General features: G+C 29.6%; 1 pseudogene; it reads right to left on the bottom strand.

Moving 5' to 3' along the window:
- Positions 1 to 4,738: 4,738 nt before the first annotated feature.
- On the bottom strand, positions 4,739 to 16,835 carry LOC107876521 (annotated as a pseudogene).
- Positions 16,836 to 22,085: the final 5,250 nt, after the last annotated feature.

Below are 22,085 nucleotides of genomic sequence, written 5' to 3'. Positions count from 1 at the left end.
ATATTGTAGAAGAAGAGGATGAGTGGGTAGGAGATGAGAAAACTTCAAAAGAGGGTGAATAGTTTAGTAGAGAATCTTCAGGAGAGGAGGATTAGTTTGTGTGGGTTGTATTTAATATGTATTGATGTCTTTATGCTTTGTACTATTTACCTTTATGTTTCTTGTTTAAGATAGATATGTAATATATTGTGTAAGATTGTTGTTTTCACTTTTCCAAAATTTATATAGTAATAGAAATATTCTTGTCTATCTCATGTTGTTGGAGCAATTTGAAATGTGAATTAGTAACTTGAAATTAGTTACTTGGAATGTTTTCTTATATATTCATTTTGTAGGAACTAACTACTTGTTAAATTTACATAATTTAGATGTCAGGTAGAGGTGACAAAGGTAAGGAAAAAGTTGATCCTACAAAAAAAAAAAAAAACAACATTCTCCTTATAGATAAGCGACAGGTATCATATATCTGAGGGTCGGTTTGCTGACGCGCCAGCACGACCCTAATATTCTGGGTCGCCGCAACATTCAGTTCCTCCTCCTACGCATGTGAGACCACTTCATAGGTCTACACCAAATCATTCTGCTCCCATCACTATACCACCGCCATCACAGTACTATCGGACGACCTCTGGCACATTCGAATATCTACCATCATCAGTACCCTCTGCTAGCAGTCACCCATGTTCTCACAATGATTCTGCTGGATCTATTGGATTGTCGGATCTTCATCTTGGAGGCACTCTATCCAATTCTTTAGATCAGGCCACCCCAGTATATCCACCAGCACTTGCTCCTCAGGCGGAAGAACAGATGATTATCGAAGGCGGTATATTATTTCATATGGGATAAGGTAAGATTTCTAAATATAACAATATTATTCATTTTTCATTTACTATATTATTATGATCTATGAATTTACTGTTTGATCTGTGTTGTAGGTTTAGGCCCGATGTTGAAGTTGAAAAAATTACAACAAAATGCATTTGTCGAAACTTCAACGTCTATTGGACCAGTTGGCAAAAGATTCCAGAACATGACAGAGAGCTAATGTTTAACGAATTTCATGTAAGGATTTAACTTATCGACTACTTAACACATTGTTAGAACAAAAAATTAAATATTTTATTTTTATTTTTGTTGTTGAAATATTATTGGTGGAATGACACGTATGAATGTGCCATACGGAGGAATTTTTATAGAAGAGCTAGATCCAGATTCAACTGTCTATGTGGCAAGATTATATTCGCTATTGGAATAGCAACGAATACAAATTGAGTGAGAAAGGAAAGAAAATTAGGACATCATCCAAGGGTGGCTCACTACATATTACGGGTGCAGTTAGTCGGATTGTTGTGGAGGAAAAAATGGTATGTAACTTTTACAGTTTTAATTATTTGTTTCTATTTAATTTTTTAATTATTTAAATATTAATAATTTTATCATATGCAGGAAAAACAAAAGGGTAGGAAGATAAGACACGATGAGATATTCGAGGCGATGCAAGTGAGGAAGAAAAAGAACCCGACTGATGAAGATGTCTGGGTTGAGCCTCATGCAAAAGCTGTCCATGTAAGAATCAAATTTCCTATTATAAATCTTTTTCTCAAAGTTGATATTATTCAAGTACAAGTAGTTTAATATTTTTTTTACTATTAATTTTAACTTTACTTTGATTATAGGACAAATATATGCAGCTCGTTAGTGAGTATAGTAGTACTAAGCCTCCTAAAAGTCAGGGAAATACCTTAAGATGTAGATGAAGAGTTATGGAGAGAAACTGTGGGTCTTCCAGTTAGAGGCCAATACTACGGATAACTCAGAAAATGTGAGAGCGAGAATGTTAGGTCTACGTTCGGCCCGACATCCTATACCTCATCAGTTGATAGAGAAGCTATTTGAATCACTAAGAACTATGGTTTCTAAACTCACTGAAGAGCTTGCTGCACAAAGAGAGACGGCGAAGTAGAAGGAAGAGGAAATAACATCACAAATCAAGATGTTGCAGCAGCAGTTCATCTCTTTTATTCGATCTGCAGGGATTATTCCTCCATGTCCTGGTAATGTATTTCGAGCTACAAAAGGTTTAGGCCCACTGGATGATATTAGCACAGATGAGGAATCGGATCCTATGTGTGCGATTGAGGATGCAGATGATGCAGACGATGATGATGAGTAGTAGTTTTTTTTTACTTTTGTATGTGTTGTAGTTGGGATTTGTAGATGACTTGTACTTTTTATACTTTTGTATGTTTTTAGACTTGTTTAGTATGTTGGTTGTGCGGGAATAAACTTGGTATGTTTTTGTTGTTGTTGTTGTTGTATTGTATGTTGGTTGTTCATTTGTTTGGCTGTTTGATTTTTTTTAAATTACCAGAAAAACCGACCATATGTGGTCGGTTTTCTAGAAAATTTTACAAAAATCGACCATAAGTGGTCGGTTTTTTTAAAAAAATCCAAAAAATCAACCACATATGATCGATTTTTTGAAAAATTTGAAAAAACCGACCACTTGTGGTCGGTTAATTAAAAATTAATTAATTAATTTAAAAATAAACCGACCACTTGTGGTCGATTTTATTAAAATTAGTTAATTAATTTCAAAATAAAATCGACCTCTTGTGGTCGGTTTTGTTTTAATTTTTTTATATGTTGAAAATGGTTTGACTTATTGCTCGAAAATCCTAAACTGCTTATGATTTTCAGGTGGTTAATGGATCGTCACTTTTGCGTTTGTCATGCAGTAGTGAAAAGATGATTTTGTCTAAAACAAAAATTTTTAATGAAACAAAAAAAGTTCAAACAATAGTTCTAAGGCCCCTTCACATTTTTATTATCGTGCATTGCACGTTTATACCAAGTTATTTAATACAAAACTTAAATAGCTAATGGTATATAATAAATAGTACATATATTTTTATAAAATAAAAATCAAAATAATTTTTTTAAAAAAAGTAAAAACTCTTAATTTAAGTTAAATATTCTTGTAAACTTGATACGACATATATATTTACCATGTAAGATTAAAACTATATGATTTCTTCTTATTTTCTATGGTTTCTTCATTATTATATTTTTTTAAAACTGTTTTGAATTTGAGTTACTTTCACTGAAAGTATGAAACAATATTTCTAACTTTACATTCCTAAAATTACATTGAATATGTTATTATTGTTATAAAAATATTTTTTCAACACGTATAACTTGCAAGTTATTTACAATTACATAATCTAAATAATAAAAGGAGGACTTTGACAATCATTGGCGACATCAGTAGTGACTATCAAGTTTTTGCAAGGAGCAATCAACAGAGTTCTTCCCGGAGATTATTCCAAAGCAACAAAATATTTTACGATATTTTCGTAATTGAAATACATCTCTAGAAGTCCAAACCATCTAAAGATTCAAGAAACATGCTACTAAAGGTCCTCAGATCATTTCTAAGTTTAGGAGAGAAGAATCAACAGAGTCACAGAATTATACTCACTAGATTCATCAATAAAAATTACTTTTTTTTCTTTTATTTATCTTTGATTGCAGTTAATTTTCGACGCATTGAAAATTTATTGCGAACAAATTTTGACATGCCTAGTGGGACCAGTTCTGCTTTTCATCTCTTCCTTCAACAAATGTTAATAATACTTTTTTTTAATCGAAAACTATGATTATGTTTGAAAAAATAAAAAGCTGCCCACTATATCAAAAAAATTGTCATACATTTATAAGCATAGTAGTACATATATAAACACTAATATAAATTATATAGGAGTCGAATGTCAAAATTTTTATTTGCGATTTTTTTTTTGTTATGTGTTCAATTTTGAGCTTGAATTTTTATTTTATAGGATCATGCTTTTTTTTTTCTTATATGAAGTTTGTTCGGCGAGTTTTTTTTTATTTGTATCTTCTCTGTACTTTGAACTTTCTTTCATTAGGATCAATATTTCTTTTTTGTATGTTTAATTTGTGTGCTAGCTTACAATTGAATTTCTATGAAAAAAGTGGCGTGTATAACTCTTAAATATGTTAATAATATTCAATTTTATTTCGAATGTAAGTATCCATGAGGCCAAAATCATGAAGAGCATGGAAGCCGCACGTGCCTCGCACGTGTAACTTTTAATTATTTAAAATTGAATGATTTTATCTATTACAAAGCTTTTTAATGAAGTGTAAAAAGTTCAAAACATATATTTTATTGTAAGCACATATATATTTACCAGCAAAAGTTTTACGTAGTTAATGGATTTAATATACTATAGGTTTATACACTTTTTAAATCTTCGTAAAATCAAATTTAGTTGATTTAGAATTCTTAATCTAATGAAAAAGTTTTGGTTAGTCATTATTTTTTATGACTTCTAATAAGGAAAGGTTTTATCATGAATATATTTAATTAATTTTCAACTCTTAAATATTAGAATAAAATAGTGAAAAGACGATTTTGTTTAAAGCAAAGATTTTTAATAAAGGTAAAAAAGTTCAAAGGATATTTTTAAGGCCTTTACACTTTTAATATATTATATAGATATATAGTTATATAGATTATAGATATATATATATATATATATATATATATATATATATATATATATATATGCACACGCATACTCTACAGGTCTTTTGTTATTTTACTGTCTATTGAATTCTCGGCCGTACAGTTCAAGTAATTATCACCTTTAACTATAAACAAAGCTTTGTTCATAGATTGACTGTTCATTAATTATATATTTCATTATATCTATATTTTCTTGGTCTAAATATTACACCAAGAGAGCGAAAGTGTAATAGATATGGTTATATTGGTATAAAAAAATATTAATAGTATACATAAAATAAATAGGAAATACAAAAATTAAGGATAATGTTGGTCGTGCATATTTATCTATTCGAACCCATATTCCACGACTAGGTACGCCACGGTGAACCACAAAGAATAAATAGTATCCTGGTGGAGCAATTTTGCCTGAGGGTGGTGCCACTACAGTGACCTCTTGGTTTGTCACAGATTTAAGTTTGGGGCTTATGTTGTTCTAACTCATGTGCCAAGTAAGGAGGTGAGAATTTCTCTACTCTCAAATCTGTTGGATACTTAGTTCTCTACTCTCAAATCAGTTGGATACTTAGCCTGAAAGTCATATAAAGCATGGGTGTTGCTTTCTGCCACTAAAATCTTGCCATCTGGTAAAACAGCAGAAACAGAATGGTACATTCTAGGAATCTGTGTAGGGGTCAATTTCTTAAACCTCTGTCCTTTTGGTTTGTTTGGGCTATAAAGAAGTGGCATAAGATTAGGTTCCTCAGTCGCATCCCATGCAGAAGTACCTGTCTTTGCTCCATTAATGATCAATATATCTCCAGTTGGTAGAAGCAATATGTCTCCCATAACTCTTGGTGAGGTCATTTCTTCAATGTCCCATTGAGCTCCTTGTTTGTTAACAAATATTCTTCCACAATCTTTTAATGCAGGGAAGAATTGTCTCGGTGGAAACTCAGAATATTTGAAGGCATCCTTGGTATTGCCACCACAAACAATGACCTCAACATCAACATCCTCAGGATTAGGAATATTGAGATTGATTGGCAAAAGGACGGACATTCCTGATGCTGGATAATTTCTTGAACCTCCAGCTAGTACTGGAAGTTCTCGGATGGTTTTTCCACTATAAGGATCAATGATTACTGATCTATCATTTGCAAAAATAAATACATTCCCATCAGGGAGAAGATTGACAAATGGATAGAGATTGTTCTCTTTCTCATCTTCAGTTTCAACGAGGAAATTCAACCCAAATTGTTGTACTTGGAATTGCAGTTTTCCTGGTGGAATGATTTCGTAGTTTTGTGCACCACGACCTCCAACAAGTATGAAACTACCATTCTCAAGCATATGTTGAGTAGCATACCTGTTATTTGATTTAGAAACATAAAACATCTTCATCAGTTTAGAAATTTCATTTTAAAAAAGGATTTGTCTTATACCCACTAAGGGTATCATTTACATTATTAGTAAAATTTAATATGTTTATTACTTACCTTTTTTAACATTACTTATTTTGCTTATATAAATATAATTACTTTCAAAGTGATTTGATTGTATAAAATATTTTTGTTATAAAACATGTAACGAAGTTAAACTCTTTGAATAAAAAGATTGTAATGATATATTTGTACCATCTCATAGCAGCAAGACCATTTGCATTTTCCTGAAAGTCGCAGTTATCGCATGTATTCATGAGTCTTATACTGCGGATTCCTTCTCGATAACCTCCCGTGCTTACTAGATCACCTGTAGAGGACAAACCTCCGATGAGCACCACTTATCAGTCATTATCTTACTTTTTCCGTAAGAGATATTCATTAATTATTTTATCTTGTAGTAATTGCAGAGTTACAAATTTCTGTATAATAATTTATCCTATCTGTACTATAATGTATATCTAATTCTAGATTTTCAATGTTATTTATTATCTTGTGTTGTTCTTCTCGTAGTGAGTTTTTTAAATTATATAAACTATCACATGTACTTTTATCTAAATTTTCTAAAGTTTTTTCTATCCATACTAATTTTTCTTTTAGGTTTTTCATTATTTTTCTAATTCGGTTCCTATAATTAATTTCATTATTTAGATTTTCTTGATTTTCTCTAGTTTTTCTAATATATTCTAACATTTTTTAATCTGAATAATATCCTTCTGGGTAAATTTCTTCATATAACTGTTCTAGACAATTTGTAGTTTCAATTTCGTAGTCTATTACTTTATCTAATATTATTTTCTTAATATCTATAATTTCTATGTTTTTTAAGTATATATAAGATTAAAACTTTAAGATAATCTAAATGATCTATCTTTTAAAATTGGTTTTATTATAATATTTTGTAGTTGTTTGTTTTAGCCTTAGTAGTTTTTGCATATTTTTATTAAGAAATTCTATGTATTTTATATCTTTATTTTCCATGTATTTGTCTATATTTATTTTTATCTGTTTTTCTAGTAACTGTATGTTTCTTATATTTATTTCTAAAAATTCCATGTAACTTATCATCGTAAGTATTTGTAAGAGTAGTTAGGTAGATATGGTATATAATTTACTCTAGTCATGTAGTATTTACCAAAAGCTTTTTCTAATATGATTTTTCTTATATCTGCTACTTTTATATTTCTAAGTGCATACAAAATAAGTATTTTGAATTTATCTACCATCACATCAGATAAATTATCATTCATTTTCATAAAATTGCTTTTTTCAAAATATTCCCTTCAACCATGTACATAACAAAATATGGTCATCTTAGCTTACTATATACTAGATTATTCTTAAATAATATGTTCTTCCGTCACTATTAACATGGTAATCCGGATACTTTTTCCCTTAAACAGCGCCTCTACTCTGATTACTCCCCGCCACGGCTTCTTGCCTCATTGGTTTCACCTTTAGGATGGCATAGTCCTTAGGGACTTTTCTCCGTTTCCTCTTTGTTAATAAACTTCTTAACATATTATTCGTCAAATAATTCTACTATAAAGTAACTAATATGAATTTATTTTATCATATCATGATTGTTGGAAATTATGAATTTAGCTATTCATAATCATAAATAGATATACCTGTTCGGGTAGCTTTGATATTTCTGAGTTTTGTTCCTTCATAGCTTTTTCCATTGGAATATGCTTATTTAATTAACTGAGTAAATTATTTGTGGTGGAGTGGAGAGAAAAGTTGCTTCAACGCATGAAGGCTTGCCTTTGCAATGCCTTCTGCTTTCTTTATTTATAGAACAAAAAGGTAAGCTTTACAATCAATTTATCTTTACACATGTTTTTAAAACTAAAAACTAAAGAAAAAAAAAGTCAACAAAAGAGGCTATAGTCAACCTATTTTCTTACATCTACGTAAAAGTCTAATAATTCAATCAATGTACAATAATTCAATTAAGACTTTTGTACAATAATTCAGACTTTGTACAGTATCTTGTCTCCGTTGATTTTGTCGTATCTGCTCCATTATTGCTCCTTATCTTATCTTTCCAGCTGGCATTTTGTCTTCTTGATTTTTATTCTAGATGTACCTCTGGAATAATATTATCTTCTCCATTGCACCTCGAACATTGGTGGTCTGAATATTTGTGTCCAATTATTTTACAATATCTTGTTAGTAATCCGTCTGAAATAAATCCTTTTTTTATTGCTCTTGCGGTAGATTGTTTTTCTGGGTTGAGTAGCGTCATTATCCATTGTCTTACATCTTCCATATCTGCTTGTCGTAGCTCTTTTGAATTTGAGTAAATCATTTGATGATCTCTTGAATAATAGCTCCATATTGGGTTTCCGTTAGTATAGTTATTTGCTAGTTCTTGAATGATAGTAGCTAGTCCAATAAGTCATTTATTTGCATAAAAATCTGGTATCTCAATTCTGGGTATCTCCGATTGCTGCGTAATATCTTCTAGTATAATCATATCTCTAGTTAATCCTATCTTTACAACTTGTATAACTGGTTTTATTTCGTCATATAATATCTCTGCTGGTGCAGTATAACACTTTATATAAAATAAATTTCCTTTTGTTATTCTTTTGTAGGTGGTGAATATCTTGTATAATTCTTCCATAGCTGTTAGCTCTTCTCCGTCTTGGGTATATATGGTATTTAGTAGTCCATAGTCAAAACAGGTTTTAACTAGGCTTGGGTTAGTTTTGGGTAGTGCAATTAGTTTATTATATCCTTGTAATTTTTGGGTTATATAGTTGGTATTTGGTTCTTTGATATTTGTAGCTCTGGGGTTGTGGTTTAGAAAGGTTTGTACTCTGTATATATTTTCTATGTATTTCTGGGCGGTGTAGTTGTATACTTTTTTGTCTTGGTTTAGGCTATCTTGGTATGTGTTAACTTGTGGGGGTATGAACAAATGGTCTTTTTGTGTTTTTGGTGTAAATGGTTTTTCAAATATTTTGTTCATATTTATATTCTGGTATCTTGGTCTATTAACTCCTTTGCTTGTACCTGCAGAAGTAGATTGATAAATGTTATGGGTTTTATGGAGTGTCCCAACGTCTCCTTCTAGCTCTGGATTTTTAATGTCTTCCGATCAACATAGCTCTGCACACTGCTGAGTTAACTGATTTGTAGCTATAGACTTCAGTTTATCTTCAATAGTCTTTAGCTTTTCTATCTCATTACCCATACTGTCCACTTTCATTGAAAGCGTAGTTAGGGTGTTAAGTATTTTTTCTAGAGTATCTTCTTCTATTATTTCAGTCTGTGTAGCTTTGTCTTGATATGTAATCTGCAATAACATTTTTGTTAGTACTAATCACTTTAATTGTAAATGTGAAATTTAATATATTCAAAACTAGTCTCCGAATCTCTTTTGTTGTAACTGAATTTTGTATTTTCTTTGTTAACCACCAGCATACCTGTGTATTATCTGTTCGTACAATAAATTTGTTATATACAATATATGGCTCAAATGCTAATAAACATTTATATAATGAACATAATTCTTTCCTATTTATTTCCCATTTTATTTCTGTCTCGTTGAACGTACCTGAGTAGTATCTACAATGATGTTCTATTTTTTCTGCTTCATATCGATATTTAAGTACTCCTCCGTAACTATATTCATTAGCATCTGCTTCTACTATATATATAAATTTTCTATTTTCATCTGGAAATTGTAATTTTGGTAATTCTCTACAAAGTAATTTTATTTTTTGAACTTGTTTTTTATCTTTTTCATCATAGTTATATTCTATATCCTTTTTTAATTTTTTCTGTAGTGGTTTTAAAGTTTCTGCTAATTTTGGAATATATTCTCTTACTTGGTTTACTAGTCCTAAAAATGATTGTAATTTCTTTTTTGTATCTAATTCTTCTTTCGAATTTATTATTTTTTGTACTATATGTTGTTGCATTTTTACTCCACTTTTATCTATTTGTATTCCTAAAAATTCTATCTGATTTTTCATAATTTCAGCTTTCTTTTTGCTTAGACTTATTCCCGATTTTTCTATTATATCTGTAAACTGTTCTAATAATTTTAAATGTTCTTCTTTGGTTTTTGTATATAATAATATATCATCTATGTACACTATACAATTAGATAATTGTTTAAAATAATTGTCCATAAAATGTTGATATCTACCTGGTGTATTTTTATATCCAAATGGTAACACGTTCCATTCATAAAATCCTTGTGGTACCGTAAATGCGGTTAATTCTTTAGATTCTTCTTCTAGCTTTAGGTGGTAAAATCCTGATTTACAATCAAATTTGCTAAAATAATTATATCCTTGGATTTGTCTTATTTTTAATATCTTATTTGGTATTGGATAATTATATGTTATAGTTTTTGCATTTAAATTTCTATAGTCAATAACCATCCTACTTTTTCCTCTTTTTTGTTCACTATGTTTATTTACTATAAATGCTGGACTATTATGTTTACTATTACTTTTTTGTATATATTGTTTTTCTAATAATTCATCTATGTGCATTTTAAATTCTTTTAAATCATCAAAATTATATGTTAATGGTTTTTGGGTTATTATGCTATTTTTATCTATTAATTCAATTTTTATAGTAGTTTTATGTTTTTCCCATCCTTTTAATGGATCTTCACTATATAATTGTTCTAATTTTTTCTGAATTATTTCTATTTTATTTATTGAAAATATAGTTATTTCTGTTTTATTTATCGAAAATACTACTAGTTCTATTGTATCTTCAGTATTTTTTATATTTTCTAACTTTTGTGTAATTTTTTCACTTCCTTTTATCCAATCAGTTTTCTTTCTTATTTTATTATTAACTCTTTTTGCTCTTACTTTTTGTTTACATGGTGTTGTAAACCACCAGTCTGTTTTGGTTATTATATGTGGGTATAATTTATCTAAGAATGACATTCCTAAAAGTATATCTTTTGATGTTAATTCATAATTATAAATTTCTTCTATTGTTAATATCTTATCCCATACTTGTATTTTTACATTCCTAGCTTTATAAGTAATTAAGCTTCCTTCATTATTAAATCCTTTAACTATTATTGGCGTTTTTAGTTTATCCCATTTACTTTCTGGTAAGCAATTATATCTGCATAAATTAGCTTCTGCTCCTGTATCTATCATAGGCGTATAATATCTACTGTAATATCCTTCTACTACTATCTTCATTAATACATATATCTTCATTTCATGTTAAGGCTCTTTTTAAGAATAACTTTTCTTTGTTATATGTTAAGGTTAATTGTGTATGTTCTATATTATATGGTTTTACTTGTTCTAATTATTTTATTCCTAATATTATATCTGCTTTTTGCATTTCTTCCTTTACTTCGAATTCTATTTTTATTTTTCTAACTCCTATTATTATTTCTTTTTCTGCTATATTTTCATTATTTACTAAACTTCATGGTAGATCTGGGCACATATCATTATCAGTCTTTATTTCTTCATTTTTTACTAGATATTTTGCTATATAATTTTCTTCTTGTCCTGTATTCAAAAGTATTAAATATTCTTTTTCATTTATTTTTCCTGTTATGTAATATTGGTTTAAATTACTTATTGAATTTGTTTCATAACTTGTTCTTTTTTATGAGCTTGATGACTCTGGTTTTTCATTAGCTATTCTTTTCGTTGTACTTATTCTATCATTTACTATTTCTAAATTTTCTTCTGTATCTATGTCTCTATAGGTATAATCATTATAATCTATTGTTTTTACAATTTGTTCGAATGGGCTTTCTATTTGTAATTTGTTAATCTTATTTTTTCCTGTTATTTTATGTTTTGTTGTTAATACATATAGATTTTTTACATCTTGCTGTAAATATTTTACTTCCTGGGGTTAATTCTATTCCTGATATTTTCCAATATAATATTAGTGATTTATCTATATTTCTATCTGTTACTGCTACTGAATAATTTGCATTTATTATAAATTTAAATTTTTGATATATTAGATTTCCTTTTACGGCATTTATTATGCTTTTTTCTATAGGTTTTATAATTCTATCATCTGCTAAATATAATTCTATTGGTGTATCTATTCCTTCTCTAAAACATGCTTTTATTAATATCTCTGTACCTCCAAGGTGTACATATTTTATTGGATCTCCTTTACTTTTTATATCATTTATTTCTTTATTAATTATTCTTTTTGTTACTAGTGGTATACTAGCTTTTTCTTTTGCATATCTGCAGTCTATTACATGTTCTTTTTGGCATACTACATAATATTCATCCTTTTTCCTAGTAAAATATTTTTTATTGTTGGTATTTTAAATATTTTCTCTACACTTAAATCTAACTCTTTTCCTTTTATTTCATCAAATATGTTACTATCGAATATTATTTTTTGTTCCGTTCCTTCATTATTTAAATATTCTTCCTTTGTTATTATTTTTATATCTTCTTCAGTCATTTGATTCATCTATTTCGCTATCTATTTCATTATCTGTTTCATTTTCTGAAATTTCATATATACTATCTTCACTTTCCAATTCATAATCTATATATATATTCTGTATTATCTATTCTTATTTCTGATATTTGTTTATTTTTTGGATTTGTAGGTAATTTACAATCTCTAGCTAAATGTCCTAACTTTCCACAATTATAACAAGTACATTCTTTTATAGATTTCTTCTTTCTATATGGTCTTTTATGTTTATAATTTTTTACATAATATCTTTTCCTTGGTTTCTTATATTTATATTTTGATTTTTTATATTTTTTATATTTCTTATACCTTTTTCTTTTCTTATAATATCTTTCTTCTCATCCAAATTGGGGTGCTATTTTATTTTTGCAACATGCTAAATTTCTTATTAATGTTTTTTCCATTTTTAATTCTTCTCTATGTTTTTCACATAAGTTTCTATACCATTGTTGTAAAAATTTTATTCTTGCTCCTAACGTATCTACTATTTTTGCTTCTTCCCAACTTTTTATTATTTTCGAACTAAATGGCTCGGGTAATTTATTAAAATATAATTTTCTTATTTCTTTACTTTCTTCTATACTGTATGCTCCTTTGTAATAATATTCTTTAAATGCGCAAGTATATTTATCTATATAACACATATTACATATTGCTAATTTTAAAATTAAATTTCTATTTGTATCTTTTTCTTCATTTTGTTCTTCTTCGATTGTTGTCGTACTACCAAATTCATCTTTTATAGCTGTTTCATATTTTTTTAATAATTCTATAGGTGTTAGTTTAGTTGTTGTCGATGATGTTCCTTCTATAGGTTTATTAGTTCTTAATATTTTTTTGCTATTTTCAGTTAAATTTGCAAACCATAGTTTTACTGATTCTATTAGGGTTTTTTCTATATATTCCGATGCATCCGTTATATTTATATTATTATCTAATAATTGTTTTGTCATATATCCTATCCATAATTGTATTGTTTTTTCTGTATCTATTACACAGTCTAGATCTAAAAAGTTATAATTTTTATTAATTATTTGTTTTGGTATCCATTTGTCATATTCATTATATTTTTTAAACTTATTCTTGTAATATATAGGTTTTCTTATTTCTGTTGTTTTAGGTATTATATTTTCATTTTCTTTTTTATCAAGAGTATTTATTTCTGTGTGGGTATTTTCTAAGTTTTCCTCATTAATTTCTTTTTGTTCTTCATTGATTTCTAAATTTTTTGTATTTGTTAATATTTTTGTATATGTTTCACTATCTTCGGACTCATAATTATCTGTCTCTTCAATATCTATATTATTTATTTCTAATGCTTCGTTTTTATTTCTAATTTTTCTTTAAATTGATTTATCTCGTTTAGTAATTTCTGTTCTCTATCTTTTTCTTCTTTTTCTTTCTGTTGTTGTTCATACAACTCTTTTAATATTTGTAGTTCTTTTTCTAATTCAGCAATCCTACTATTTTTAGTTTCTTCTATTTTTCGTATTTCTTCCGTAGTTTGTTGTTTTATTTTTTCTATTTTCTTTTTCCTATCTATCTCTTCATTTTCTTTTTCTATTCTTACCATTGCTGTTAATTTATCTTCTAATTTTAATTCTTCTTTTTCTAACATTAGATATAAATGTTCACCTATTTTCTTATATCTTCGTCCTAGATTAGAAAATACTATTTTTATTTTTGATCCTTCGTAGTTTTCATATATTTTTTCATCTATTATAAATTCTTCTTTATTCATTTTATTGTGAATAGGTCATGTTGATATATATATATTCTAAACTATCTATTTGTGATTCTAATTTTGATATTTCATCTTTTTGTGTATCTATTGAGTTTTTACTAACTCCGGCAAATATATTATAATGTAGTCTTTTTATTCTTATTTTTAATTCTTTACGTTTTTCAGAGATAATTTGTTTTAATTCTTTATATTGTTGTACTTTATTCATTTTAAATTATATTTATAATATCTTGGTGGATATCTAAATCTAATTTTATCATAATTAGGTGGTATGTGTTTCATTCTTCTGGATTTTAAATGTGTTATTAATTTTGATTCAATACTAGATATTAATGTAATTAAGTAGGCTAATTTTTGTGGGTTTTCTTTTGTTTTATTTAGACTTATATATTCTGAATAATTACTAATTAAAGATTGTTTAATTTTTCTAAAAGCTTCTCTATTTTTAAATGGTCTTCGCATAATTAATTTAATAATTTTGTAGGTAAATTTTTTAACTCTAACTCTAAATTTAAATTTTTTAACTCTAACTCTAGATCTAATTCTAATATATCTTTCTCTTCCGTACTTTTTAGATTGCTGGGCTTTGATAACATTTGTAGGGGGGTGTGCGGATTATATATATTTACTAGATTGATTAGGTTTCTAGTGAATCTATTTTTATTTGTGCGTGGATATTTTTTTAAATTTTGTTTCAATATCTTTTAATGGTTTACTTTTTTCGTAAGATATATTCATTAATTATTTTATCCTGTAGTAATTGCAGAGTTACAAATTTCTGTATAATAATTTATCCTATCTGTACTATAATGTATATCTAATTCTAGATTTTCAATGTTATTTATTATCTTGTGTTGTTCTTCTCGTAGTGAGTTTTTTAAATTATATAAACTATCACGTGTATTTTTATCTAAATTTTCTAAAGTTTTTTCTATCCATACTAATTTTTCTTTTAGGTTTTCCAATAACCTACGGAATATGGAGATCATAGAGCATTAATATTGTTTTATTGACAATCAAGTCAAGGGGCAATAACGTTTATTTTCAGTTTCGACGGCTTTCTAATTTTAATTAGCCAGTGCATCTTTTCAATGCCGCTTTCTGAGATTTTACGGGTATAATGTTCACTTATAAAAAAAATATATCTTTAAAAGTGTATATAATTTATGCCATGCAAGATAGAAAAAAAAATCTCTTCCTAATGAGCACCACGTATCAGTCATTATTTGGGTATCAATTTATATTTAAAAAATTAATAAAGAAGAATATCAATTATACGAGAAGGAAAAAATGACCTACGGGATATGGAGATCATAGAGGATTCATATTGTTTCATTGACAATCAAGTCAAGGGGCAATAACATTTATTTTCAGTTTCAATGGCTTTCTAATTTTAATTTGCCAGTGCATCTTTTCAATGTCGCTTTCTAATATTTTAGGGGGAAAGTGATCACTTATAAAAAAAAAATTATCTTTAAAAGTGCATATAATTTATGCCATGCAAGATAGAAAACAGAATCTCTTTATTATCTTTAGATAAATAAAGATTTTCCATGAAAAATGGGAAAAGGTCACGAAAATAAAAATAAAAATAAAATAAAACAAATCTAGGTTTATGTTAATTTAATTTAATATCATTTTAAGATACAATACTCTAAAAAAGTTAATAATTTCTTGGAGGTATTAAGAAATATGCCAGGGTGATAAAAATAATTAATTAAACTACTGATCAAGAAAAATCTGAAAAATATGGTTTGTTCCAACAATAAAATTTCATATGTGTATGTATTTGCTTCCTATACATGTCTGTTTCAGCTTAAAAGAATTTTCATACTGTATATATTTAGTATGCATGCCTGTTTCAAAATATCTTATTAAAATGAGATGCAGAAATTAGGAGCTAGCAAACCTTCAACGTCCTGACTTGACCACTCTCAACATCATATTGGACACCATGAGACCAACAATCTGTCTCGCCAGGCCTATCTGAAACCGGCTTACAAAATAGAGGGTTGTTTTGAATTGCAGATGGTCCAAGATTTGTAGTATCAAACCAAATAGCCTTATTATTTGGTATCAATTGTATGTGCATGGCTGCAACGCCAGCATTTTGTGAATGTATTATCCAAGCACCACGATTTTCTGTCTCGAAATCTGGCTTAGGATTATACACCCCTATGATTGGCGGGTCTAGTGGTGCTTCTTCTTCTTGATTTTCTTGCTCTCTAGGAATGGGAAAGGGATCAGGAAATATTAATTCATGTTTCATATTTTTCTTCTTGGTCTTCTTCTGGTTATTCTTGCCATCAATAAATTTCAAAATTGCCTCTAGAGAAACATCAACATTTACTCCTAAGGAAGAGTCGTCAGTATTGTCAAAGCCTAGGTCAATATGTTTGTTACTAGCATAGGATGAAACAAAAAGCAAAGGAAGCAAAACAAAGGCTTTGATGTAGATAGCCATCGAAGAAGCCTTTTTCTATATCTTCTATGGCTTTTTGGACAGATTCTTGATTGATGCGTTTTTTTCTCCCTATTTATAATAACAAAGAATAGGTAGATTTATCAGTCAAACCACATATTTACTTAAACTTTTCAAACATACCATATCACGTTATTTTCTCTTTGAAAATGATTAAAAAAAATAGAGAGAAGGAAGATTTACTAAAAACAAAAGAAAACAAAGAAAATCCTATTATTCTTTGTTAATAGTATATTGGTTCCTATTACTCTGCTTTATCAATTATTTCCAATTAGGGTAGTTCTATGGTTCTTCTAAATGCAAGTAGCTGTTGAGATACTTGCTTTTTTTTTTTTTTTTCCATCCAAATATGTAAAACAAGGCGACCACAAAAAAATCCCAAGTGGTGGACAATTCCATTAGACAAGCAATGCAAATGCTAAGGCTTCCAAGTGGGTGGGTAAATCTAAAGTACTAATTCCTGATTCCAATTATTAGGAACTAAAATCGGCTTCCAAAAAGCTTTATTTCTCTTGCACTTTATATAAAAACAACAATATCTATGCTTGTGCACTTTGAACTATAATTCCATCTATGGGTGTTCATGAAAAACCAAAACAAATCAAAGTGAAAATTGAATTAAGTCGTACAAAAATGAGCACTTTCGTGGTATGTTTTGATTTTGGTACATCCTCAATAGAGCGATGTCTAGTTACCAAAATCAAATCATACCTAGAAAGTTCTCCTTTTTGTTCGATAGATATATTAAAAATATATAAATTTAATACATCTTCACTTGAGCAATAGTGTAATAAATCAAATTTATCTATTTTTAATGTATCAAATTCAAATAGATAATTTGATACTGCTCAAGTTCAAATTAATTTATAACAAAAACTGAATTACATCTTCACCTCCTTAGTAATATTAAAAATAGATAATTTTAATATTGTTTTGGTTTTAACAACAAAAAAAATTTGAACAAATGAACCAAACATACTATATAGATACCTATTTAAAATTTCTAATTGCACATATATATGTTTATATTTTTATATAGTTTTTTGAACATTTTATGGTACATATTAATCTTTTGCATGCTTGGTTCATAGATGATAGTTAGGAGGGGGGTTGCGAGTTGACTTATTTTCGGAAGTAAGTAGAAGATATTCGACTATGGCTATTGCCAAGTCGACTTTCTTGCACGAAAGATTTAGTACAACAAATAACAAAGCAAATAGATAAAGGAACTAAGCACGGCAGAAACATAATAATTTTATGCCGGTTCTGATATGAGCCAAATGGCCATATTAGCTTTGGTTTACATCTTTGGAGGCCAACATATAAAGAATCGAGATTTGGTCACAACGAAGACACAAGAACATGTATAGAGGACCCGTTTTGTGCATTCCATAAAGCAATTCCGAGTGTAGAAGATTGCGTGAGGCTTACCTTTGATGCCAACCCGAGACCACAAGTGTTGAAGCATGACTCCACGGTTTTGGAGCATTGAAGAAACACCCTTCATTAAAGGTATTTTAGGAATTACACATGTTGGAAAGACACTTCATGCGCGCCCCTTTCATTACGGGCATTGTGGTTATTTAGTTATGTAATAAGTGAGGCTATAAATAAACACTTATTAGTCTTATTTTAGTTAGTTTTTGATGATGAATATTTGAGAAACATATTTTTGAACTCCATTGGAAGTATTCCAAGTAGTGTAGGGCTTGAAAATTAAAAGCCATTAGTGTAGGGCTTGGAAAAGCCATTATTGATTATTGCTTAAAAACAATGGTTGTAAGCGGAGTTGATTCCCTTAGCGGTCACCATAAGAGCTTGGGGTTGTTATTACATATCTTAGGGGTCTTTTAATTTGATACACAGTTTGGTTCCTAATTTTTGTAATCTCGTATGTTAAGCTATCTATCTTTACATTCGTGTATTTTTGTTATCTTGTCTCGGTTTTGGGTGTTGCTGCCATAGCTTATTTGTGTCATTTTCTCAGCTTTGACTTGTGTTGTTGGCTGGTTTTAGTGTCTTGTATGTTGTTGGCTGGTTTTAGTGTCTCATAATCATTTTATTATCATTTGGTATCAGAGCATGGATTGATTTCGTTCCTACGAGATCAATCTTGGGCTTGCTAACTTGAAAATAAAAAAAAGTGTTGAAAATCAAAAATCTAAAAAAAAAAAAAAGTAATCTGTCCCGTTTTTGGACATTGGCAAAATTTCAAACCTAGATTTAGGAGATTTTAATGTGTTTGGTTTGTTTCTAGTGTTAGGTTCTTGTTCCCTAGCACCAAGTGAGTCTAGATCTTGTATTTGAGCTTAATCTAGGTGGTTTTGAGTTGTTCTTGAACTTTGGAAGATTGTTGTTAGGGGCTTGAGCTTGAGCCATATGTTATTGATGTTTATGGTTGAGATTTGGTCTTGAAATTATTGTATTGTTTCATCCAATTCTGAGCTCATTTGGGTCAGGTACCATTGTTGAATGTTCTTCATAAGTTGTTGAACAAGAACATTCAAAATAGTGGTTTGATTTAAAAAGTCAAGTGGAAAGAGAGTGAGTCTTTGTTTGTCTTGAAAACATTTTCAATACAACACAAAAAAAACAAATAGAGCAAAAGACTTTCAAAAGCCTTGTTTCCAAAAAGGAGAAAGGGGGATATTCCAAGGCTTACAAAAAATAAAAGTAGACAAAGACTTTTAAAAAGTTGTCTTGCCAAAAAGGTGCAAGGAAAAAGCCAAGACTCTTGAAATTTTGGAAAGGGCTTCAAAGTCTTGTTTGTCCCTACCAAAATAGATTTTTTCCACTCTTCCATATTAAAATTTGACCAATCCAAATTGCAAACTGCCACATCACCAAATTTCCACATCACCAAATTGCCACATCATCAAAGTGCCATATCATCAAAGTTCCAAAAACCTTGAAGCTCAAATTTAGATTCTAAGTTTTTTTTCTTTGTTTCGTTAGTTTTATTTCTTGATTCTAGTACTAATTAGCAATTATTAATCACCTACAAGATTGTGAATTAGTTTTAAATCCATTTTCATCGTGTCTTCATTATTTGTGTGCTTATTTATTTTTAATTCATCGTAACTTTTTGTTTCAAGTTCGTAAGTAGAATTTTTCTATTTTTTGTCTTCAGTCGATCAAATAAGAATCTATTTCGGCTGTTAAGTAGTGATTGACACTTTATTGACTACCGACATATAAGTAACTTTCAATATTCACCGTTCCAATTGTGAGGATCACAAAGGTGAGTGCATACGAGTGTTGGTGAGGAGATTTTACCACTAATCTTGTTTGTTCATTTTGTAGGTATGAGGTGTTATAAGGGGAACATGTCTTCGATAGTCGTGGATTATTTTGACTACAACATGGGAGATTATGATTGTAGTGAGGGATTTTATGGCTACAAAGTTGTTGACGATTACAGGGGCAATGAAAATAGCCATGATCAAGGCACGGACAGAGTTGAGGATTACAGGATTGAGAGGGAAAATAAGGTGAATATAGTGACTAGTGATTATGGTGAATATGAAGATGATGGTGCGCATTGTGATGGGTTTTATCATGAAAATGGCATATATGGGGAGTCTTGCACTACCCAAGACGAACCTAGAATTGGAGTTAGGTATAACCCATTTATTTTTAAAGCTTATGAGAGTTATGGTGAGAGTGCACCTGTGGAATGTGAAAATTCATACTCTTTACCTTGTAGTACTTCTTTTAAGGTCAAAGTGGTGCGAATAGTTATACTAGCTATAATGGAGGTTGTGCCATGCGAAGAAGAAGGCATGCATCTCCAAAGTCGAAGGGTACTCATGTGCCTTACAATGTTGATCTAAGAAGGAGTGTTTACTCTAGAAAGGTGATCATTTATGGGGTACCGGGATGCCTCATTGTGCTAAATGATAGGTGCTATAGAAACTACATCGTTCCATCCATGGTTAATTATTTAGGGTTGTTTTGAGAAGCTTTACTTTCTCCATATTACTTGGACGAGTTTAAGGTTACCGAGAGGGTGAAGGTTGTCTTCTCCTAATTTGAATACCATGAGGAGGTGTGGTGCGATATTTTCCCCTTGACATGCGGTCATGTAATCTTGGGTTCCGATTGATTTGCATAACATAAAGTTACAAATATGCAAAATTAGCCTAATATTGTAAGAAACCAATGGGAAAATCATCTCATGACATCCATTCTGTCCAAGTCCTAAAGAGAAATATTCACCTACTATAATTCTAATTATTATGAGAGACAAAAGATTGAGAGGAGTAAGGGTGTGCAAGATGGCAATCCGAGAGTGAAAAAAAAGAGAGGTTGTGAGGAGTGAAGTAAGGGATTGCCACCAAACCATGCTAACTATATTTTTCCTTCTATTTATAAGGGCATTTATATAGGTACCAACATGGAAAGCGGAGGAGCACAAAGACAAAGAGAAGTTGCTTCCGAAGCATGTGGTAAACCTTCACACCACCGTAAAGAAGAATCTACTCAAAAACTTCAAGGTAAAATAGTTAACTCTTACACTATTGTGTATATGAATAATAATTGTGTGGCTAGTAGCCCATTAAGTGTGAGTAGTAGCTTACTTACTTATGAGTGTAATGATTCTTTGCCTCTTGTTGATGATGTATATGTTGTGAGTGTGGATACACTAGTTGATCCTATTAATGACCAAATTGGCTCTTCTTGTAAGATCAATTTATGTCCACCTAGCGTTGAAGCCAATATGTTGAATGAAAGTACATCATCTTTTGAAAATGGTGTTGATCAACTTATGTGTGAAAATTATCCACCACTTGAGGATGTGTGTGATGTGATTAATAGAACTCAAGTAAGTGAAGAATGTGAAAATATTAGTCAACCTTGTCCTTTGATTCTAATGTTTGCTTAGCACATAGGAATAACCATGTAATTGAAACATCTTTGAAACTTGATAATGAACTTTTGGAGAGTGATCTTACTTGTTCCAAATCTTCCTACAGGATAGATCCTTCTCTCTTTAGGTATAATGTCTTGTTTGAAGATAGTTTAATCACTCTTAATGTACCTAGGGGTGATAATAGTATTGAAGGTATAGCTTGTCTTGAAGGCTTTAGTCTATATACCAACCCACTATGGTATGACAACACTCCTCCTAAAGATGGAAATCTCTTCTTGGAAGATTAGAGTACTCTTAAGGGTAAGGAATGCGTAGTCTTGTAAATTGATTCTTCTTCTACTTCGTGTGACCTTATTTTTGAGATTACTCATAGCGATGATTGGGAAACTAGTAGTGAGTACATGCATGAGGATACCTTAGTAGAAGTTAACTTGAGTGACACTTTTTTCTACTCTCTATTTGCCTTTAATGATATGTATGCTATTGTAGAGAGTATGTCGTGTAGCTTGGGTAAAGCCTACGGGAAAGAAGAGTGTTGTATAGACCCG

The sequence above is a fragment of the Capsicum annuum genome, chromosome 7 (genome assembly GCF_002878395.1).
Source record: "Capsicum annuum cultivar UCD-10X-F1 chromosome 7, UCD10Xv1.1, whole genome shotgun sequence".
NCBI lineage: Eukaryota > Viridiplantae > Streptophyta > Magnoliopsida > Solanales > Solanaceae > Capsicum > Capsicum annuum.
The sequence above is the reverse complement of the archived record's forward strand: the minus strand, read 5'-3'. Positions and strand labels throughout refer to the sequence as shown.